The 7,986-nt window shown below is 29.3% G+C and overlaps 1 pseudogene; it reads right to left on the bottom strand.

Moving 5' to 3' along the window:
* Positions 1–3,788: 3,788 nt before the first annotated feature.
* LOC114166870 lies at positions 3,789–7,111 on the bottom strand (annotated as a pseudogene).
* Positions 7,112–7,986: the final 875 nt, after the last annotated feature.

Here is a 7,986-nt window from a genome sequence, read left to right as displayed (position 1 = left end):
AAGTCTCAAAGCTTTATGATATTTTTTATGATGGATTTCTGTTAACATTTTTACTTCATTTCAAAAACTTTTGTTAAATGATGGAATTTTTTTAACACGATAGTATTTCGTTACGCTCTAGCTATATGAGCCTATCCCAATATAATACTTGAGATCAAAGCCTTCAATTACTTCAATGATATCCTCATATGCAATTTTTCCATCATAGTTCCATATAGAAAACTAATCTCCATTTTTTTTTTTTATATTTTCTTCACATTTTTTTTTTCTGGAAATACATATTGAGAATATATAATATTGAAAGGAGTACTAAAATACCGAAGAAAATGATAGGAGTAACAAACAACATTATCATTGACTTGTTTTTTCTAATTTCATGATTGATTTGGTAGATCAAGTGCTAGTATGTGAAATTGGTATGTGGTGATCATTATTAATGAGTCTTCTTCAAAAGAACTTGTGAGAAATCAAAAGAACTGTATGAAAGATTTATATATGATATACTAACAAGTTCCTTGTGTACTTTACGTGAGAGATTATTATAACTAAGATCCAATCAACTAAGTATGAAGCTCCTTTTAAAAAGAAATGGAATCTTACGAACAAGAAAACTTTTACTAAGACTAAGCTCATTTATTGTTAAACGTCTTTTACCCGAATAAGAAGTAACAAAAATCTCAAATTTTCCCTAAAGGGAGCAATTCGAGTATCACTATACAGAAATAGCTATTGATTAAAACCACTAGACTGGATGTTGAGTTGGATTTTCTATGAGATAAAACTATTGATTAAGATTATATTACTTACGAGATTTAAAGGAACATTCTTCCATGAGATACTCTTAGAGATAATCTTAAAGATAAATCTTAGAGAGCAAATTGATTGATGTTATTTAGTTAATTGAAAATATTTATTTATAAATTAAATTAATGATATAAAGAATTTAATTATGAAAGAATTGGAGAATAACCTATTTTTACACATGTTTTTATTTCTTTTTTTCTTACTACTTTCAAATTTCCTTTAATGTTTTTATGTTATAATCTATGATGTACCGATACTTCAAATTGGGTCACATATCCGTGTCTGATATTTTAAGATACTTTATCAATATTTATCAATCAAGTATCTAATTTATAAAGTCGTTGTACTACAAGAAAATTTTTGAATAGTGACCAATTTTATTGACAAATTGACTACTAAAATAGTTTCAAAAAATTATAATTGGTCTCTAAATTGATAATTAAAATAGTTTTAATTATGAATTATTTTCTAAATTGGTCACTAACATTAGTTACTAGGTTTTGACTACCAAAATAATTGGTCTCTAAATTGATAATTAAAATAGTTTTAATTATGAATTATTTTCTAAATTGGTCACTAACATTAGTTACCAGGTTTTGACTACCAAAATAATTGGTCTCTAATAAGAAAATTTAGATTCACACAATAACAATCATATAATTATTATATTTTGTAAAGAATTATTATACATTTTTTAACATTAATATTAATATATAACGTATCTATCATGTATCGTATCTTATTATTTTAAAGATGAATATATCGATATATAAGATACGTGTCGTATCCGATACACGTATCATATATGTGCATAATAGGTTCTAATCCTTATTGTAGATTTTAGTAAGTACAATTTTGTGTCAAATCATGAATCGTATTCGTTGAGAAAACTTGAGTTAACTTAATTTTTTAATATTTTTTTTATTAGTTTTTTATACAACAACCAACCGATTTAAACAATACTAGACAATTAATCCTTTAAATGGTTAGTGCAAGTTTTGATGTTAGAAGATTAACATTTATCTAATTGGGCCAACAACAACCATCAATATCCAATCTTTAGATCTTGAATCTCAATATGACAATTTTTAATCATAGCTGAATAACTATTTACTGTATAACAATTTATTAATTTTAGAATCAAATGTCTACCATAGACCAATAATATAACTAACTTGATCTATTTCAAAGGAACAATAACTATATTAACCGAATTTTAACTTAAATAAATATTTGTTTTACTATTTTTTTTTTAATTTTAAACCTATATTCCTAAAGTTTATTTCTCCAAAATTTTACTTTAATATATATAATTGCTAATAATAAAGCTTTTAAGACATATTTGAATTTTTAATATTTTTTTAAAATATGTTTTCCTAAAATTCTATTCAACTTATACATTTCAAATATATTTATTTTATGTAATATACATATTTAACATACGTTACTAGTATACATTTGTAACACATATATTCTCTAAAGTATAAATAAAATTAAAAAATAAAGGAAAAAATTTCAAAAAGTTATATAGTAGAGACAATATGTTGTATATCTGTTAAGCATATATAATCGATGATATAAAACGTAGATTTCTTAATTTGATTATATCACGATTACATCAATTTCATGTAAACCAATGTGGTTTTCACCATTTAAAATACATTTTCGAAACTAGTTTGCAAACATAGATCTCCATGAACGATCGATTTTGATTCAATGGCTTTAATAATTGATCAACTTTGTTAAGATGTTTTTGGTGTTTGTATATAACTTAGGCCAATTTAAAATTTCGTTTCAACATGAAAAGGAATTGTGAAATATTTGGTTGTGTAGGAGGAATGTTAACAAATATAACCAAATTGTAAAAAGAAATATGTCTGAGAAACATATTTTTATTAACAATCATATTATTTATTAAACTATTCTATATTATTCATTAAATTGATACTTCTCCATTATTTTAGAATTTATAAATTCTGAAGCAATACGCTCTATTTTTATAGGCAAAATAACTTGTTTTAGAAGAGCACATGCTAATCAACTAAAAACAATTACCAGTGATTTTAAGCTTGTAAAATGAAAAATTGAATTTTTTATTGTATTTATTGTGTTGTTATTCTCTTGTATTTTCATACATCGATTTACATTAATTTTGATATTTAAAAATATATTAAAAAATTTAATATAACATAATATATTTTGAAGGCTAACCGAGGATGTGGAGGTGGTTGAAAGATAAATTTTGACACACTATTTGAAACGAAGGTGAGAGTTTTGATTTTTTTTTATTCAATTTTACCTTTTCAATTGTGCAGATAATCAAAAAGACTTTTGAATTAAAAAATATAAACTTTCTAAAATACACAATCTAAAAAAATCAAAAGTATTTATTGAATTATAAAACCCAAAAAATTTCTCAAGAATAAAATTTGGAGTTGGGATTGAGAAAAAAGTGTGTAGTAAAAGAGGAGGATAACAAAGAATAACACTAGGTTTAAGAGTAATTTGGTACTCACCTATATGAGGTGCAAACGAAAGTTATGGTGGTGAAAAAATAAACACTCTTAACACTCTTAACACTATTTGAAAAAATAAATATATAAGTGAAAATCAAATTATGAAGCTACATATTACTGGTAGTAAATAGTTTTAATAAAAATAAAATTCAAAAATATTAAGGGTTGTTGGTTTGTAAATTCAAAAATACAAAACTGCATTTGTTGCATTCAAGCAAGGAAAATTTCTTACTCGTTCTTGATAGGCAAAGTGTTATCACATCCGTTAACTTTTACTCACTAGAGTTCATTCTTGACACTTGGGTCAAAGGTAACCTATGTACGGACTCATCAATTGATGGATTAAAATATAAAATAAACTATATCTTTCCATGTATTGATAGACCAAAAACACATGCACTTAATTGTGGAGGAAAAAGTCATGAAATCTTATTACCAGAAAGGTAAATGATCACATTATTAGTCACACTATAAACAAATAAAGGTAATTAAGTCAAATTGACAATGATGTTGTTAATGTAAACTAGAAAAGCAAAATTACCTAAATTTTTTGCATTCAATGAACGATAAATTCTTACTTGTCTAAATATGCAAAAGATTGTTACTTCCCTTGACTTTGGCTCACTAGACTTCATTCTTGAAAATTGGATGAAAGATGAAATATATCTTGGCTCATCACTTGATGGATAAAAACTTCATGGAAAGGCAAATCTAATAGGAATTTGAAACTAGAGAGTTTCTCAGTCACTTGTTGCATTGATGGCCTCAAGTTTGGTTTAGAGCACAAACATGATAATGCTACATTTATCACAAGACTTATATCTTCAGCATCCTTCTGAATAGGAAGAGGAAGACGTGAATCCAAGAGATCTTTCACCAACATATTTTGAGTGGTTGAGTTTGATAAAGATGAGATTAGCTCTCCTGGATGTTTTCCCATTAATGTTTCCAAAGTCACCACCCCAAAACTATAAACATCACATTTTTCTGTCACTCTTAATGTATAAGCAAGCTCTGTTGTTGACAAAGAAACAAACAAAGTTAACTCAACTTATCAAAATATATTATTACGCCATTTATAAAATAATATTGTGGTTTTTGTAATAGAAAGTGACTTTCACCTGGGGCAATGTAGCCATAAGTCCCAACTACCAAGGTTTGATTTGAAGAATCAGGATCAAGGAGTCTAGCTGTGCCAAAGTCCGAGACACAAGCCTCTAATTGTGAGTTTAATAGCACATTACTGCTTGTTACATCTCGATGAACAATTGGTGTGGTACAATCATGATGCATGTAAGATAAAGCTTGTGCCATCCCTTTAATGACATTTACCCTCTTACTCCAATTCAGCTCTTTAGCTTCCTCATCATTATTCAAAATATAAAATAAACTACCTCTTTCCATGTATTGATAGATAAGAAACATGCACCGATTGTGGAGGCAAAAGCCATGAAGCTTTACGATGTTTCTATGACGGATTTCTGTTAACATCTTCACCTCATTGCGAAAACTTCTGTCGAAAGATGGATTTTGAGATTCCATTCGATGGAGTTTTTTTAATGCCACAACGTTACCACTCGGCAATTGTGCTCTATAGACACTGCCATATCCGCCTGTCCCAATACAGTACTTGAGGTCAAAGTCTTCGGTTGCTTCAATGATATCTTCAAATGCAATTTTTCCATCATAGTTCCATACAGAAAATAAGTTTCCATTCTTTGTTAATATTTCTTCACATTTTTTCTTAGGAATAGATCTTAGGAAATATAATATTAAAAGTAGTACTAAAAGGCTGAAGAAAATGATGGGAATAACAACCAACATAATACTTGGCTTACTTTTTCTGGTTTGAAGATCAGTTTTGTAAACCAAGTGGCAGTATGAAAAATTCGGCATGTGATGATCATTAATTAATGAGTCTTTTCGAAAAAAACAATAGTCTGGTACCTTTGATTTTGAGTCAAAGTCGTGTGAGAAGTCAAAGGAATTGTATGAAAGGTTTATATACGGTAGACTAGCAAGTTCCTTATATACTTTACCTGAGAAGTTATTATAACTAAGATCTAATCGACTAGGTATAGATCCCCTTCTTAAAATAAATGGGATCTCACCATCAAGAAAATTGTGACTAAGATTAAGGTCATCGACACAAACAATATTAGAAGTTATGCTTCCATTAAACAAGTTATGGCTTAAATCAACTTTTGCAGCATAGGGACATCTCATGGTTTTTAATGGTATTGAACCACATAACTGATTTGACGAGAGATATAAAGAGGACATTTTTTCCATTTGCAAAAGTGTTGGAGGTAATAAGCCTGAAATCTTATTATGAGAAAGTTGCAAAACTTCTAAATTGGTCAGATTTCCTAATTCTTCGGGTATGTGCCCTTGTAATAGATTAGAATCAAGGTAGAGGTGTACCAAATTCTCCAACCGACCTAAACTATGAGGGATTGAACCGTTGAGGGAATTATATGAGAGATGTAATCTTTGTAAACTATTTAAATTTCCAAAACCTACTGGTATAGGACCAGTTATTTGGTTATATTGAAGGAAGAAATCCGTCAAGTTCTTTAGTTGACCAAAAGCAGGAGGAATTGAACCTGTGAGTAAATTACATGGGCAGGAAAGAGACATTCAGATTCTCCAATATTGTGAAGAATGAAATGAGTAAAAGTTACGTGAGAATTATAATGTTACCTTCAAGTTTGTTTGAATCCAGATAAAGATATTGCAAATTGATCAATTGACCCAATGTAGATGGGATTGAACCTGCTAGAGAATTCTTACATAGAAATAAGACCTCCAATTGTGTCAAGTTACCAAGTTCGGGTGGTATTAAACCTGCAATTGGATGAGAGTAAGAAATAGTTTTAACCATTAAGGTATTTTGAAATTTGTTTGATTCAAGATAGAGAAATTGCAAACTCATCAATTAAGCCAATGTAGATGGGATTAAACCTGATAAAGAATTATCACAGAGAAATAAGTTCGTCAATTGTGTCAAGTTACCAAGTTGTGGTGGTACTGAACCTACAATTGGATCAGAACAAGAAACAAGAAAGAGATGGTTAGATTCTATTGTTGGCAAGAAAGAGATGATTAAATTACATGAGAAATGAGAGAAATATAATTACATGTTATTACCTTGAAGTTTGTTTGCATGAAGAAGGAGAGCACGCAAGTTCTTCAAATTACCAAGTGAAGATGGGATTAAACCTGTTAAAGAATTCTGAGAGAGATATAACATCTGCAATTGTGTCAAGTTACCAAGTTGCGGTGGTATTGATCCTGCAGTTGGAGGAGATGAAGAAAGAGTGAGTTAGAATTTGTAAGAATGAAATGAAGAGAATTAGAAGAAGTTATTACCATGGAGATGATTGTTAGACAAGATGAGATAGCTAAGGTTAGTGAGTGTGGCTATTTGAGTGGGGATGGTTCCTCTAAGACCCATTCCATCTAGATACAGAGTGACTAAATTGGGGAAGGCAGTGACGTTCAACTTCTCAATCCAAAGCAATTCTTTTGATGAAGGAATCGTCCATCCGTAATAGCAGTAACAGTTCCAGCTTCATTGCAAGAGATACCCTCCCAATCACAATGGTCTGAGATATTTCGATAATCATTCCACCAACCGGTGTTGAGCAAAGCCTGTCGTTCCTGATTGATGGAAGAAGGAGGGATGGTGGGAGATGCTAGCTCAGGCATCATACAGAAGGCCATAAGCACCAAACTGCAAACACACTTTCTCATAATTCATTCATTCATATTCAAATATCTATTTCTTATAATGCAATCGCCATTTGGTTGGAATGCATATATATATATCAGTGCCCATTCCAAACATCCTTTCAAAATTCTTCTTAGCCTTTTTCAAAGTCCAAAGACGCGGTTTTTCCACAATAATTATGATAGGATTGGTGGAAGAGGGTCCCTATCTGTGGAAAGATACAGAAAATGTGTGTGTGTGCATTGCATGTGGAATCTCTATGAGAGAGCAGTGTTGACTCGTACACTTTTTGCCCCTTCCTGCAACTTCATTCCATATCTTCATCAAAACGTTGTCCTTTTCACATCTCTATTCACCAATGTGGAGTGGACTCTCTGCTTCACATCTTTTACTGTGGATTTTGATTAACATACAATGCACGTTGCTCCTAAATTTTGTTCATTTTTTACTTTTGCATCAAACCGAATAACAAACTGAATAGCAAGTAAACTATTAATTTCAAAGGTCAACTTATTTATGCTTGAAATAGAAAACCTCAAATGTATTAACACGCGATTTTCATTTAATCAAATATTTAATTTCTAATTTCTTAAAATATTAATACAGTGAATCATTTATTTCGAAGTTCATTTTATGGTAAATGATATGGTAATTCATTAAACTATTGATTTAAATATCTGTCAAATTAATTTTTAATTTTAAGTATCTCATAAATTTGATATTTCTAATTAAATTGTAATAAATTTTGTTATTTATTGAATGCTTGAAATATTTTTCAATTCTAAATAATTATTTTATTATTTGATTTTTTTTAAATAATATGATATGACTTTTTACTTTCGTTTTTCTTCTGTAACTCATCAATAAACATGCTTTTACGAGATGGAGTAAGTTGATCCATGAGTTAAGAAACTAAGTGGAATATTAAGTTAG

This window comes from Vigna unguiculata, chromosome 10 (assembly GCF_004118075.2).
Source record: "Vigna unguiculata cultivar IT97K-499-35 chromosome 10, ASM411807v1, whole genome shotgun sequence".
Lineage (NCBI taxonomy): Eukaryota > Viridiplantae > Streptophyta > Magnoliopsida > Fabales > Fabaceae > Vigna > Vigna unguiculata.
This window is presented reverse-complemented; position numbering and strand designations above follow the sequence as displayed.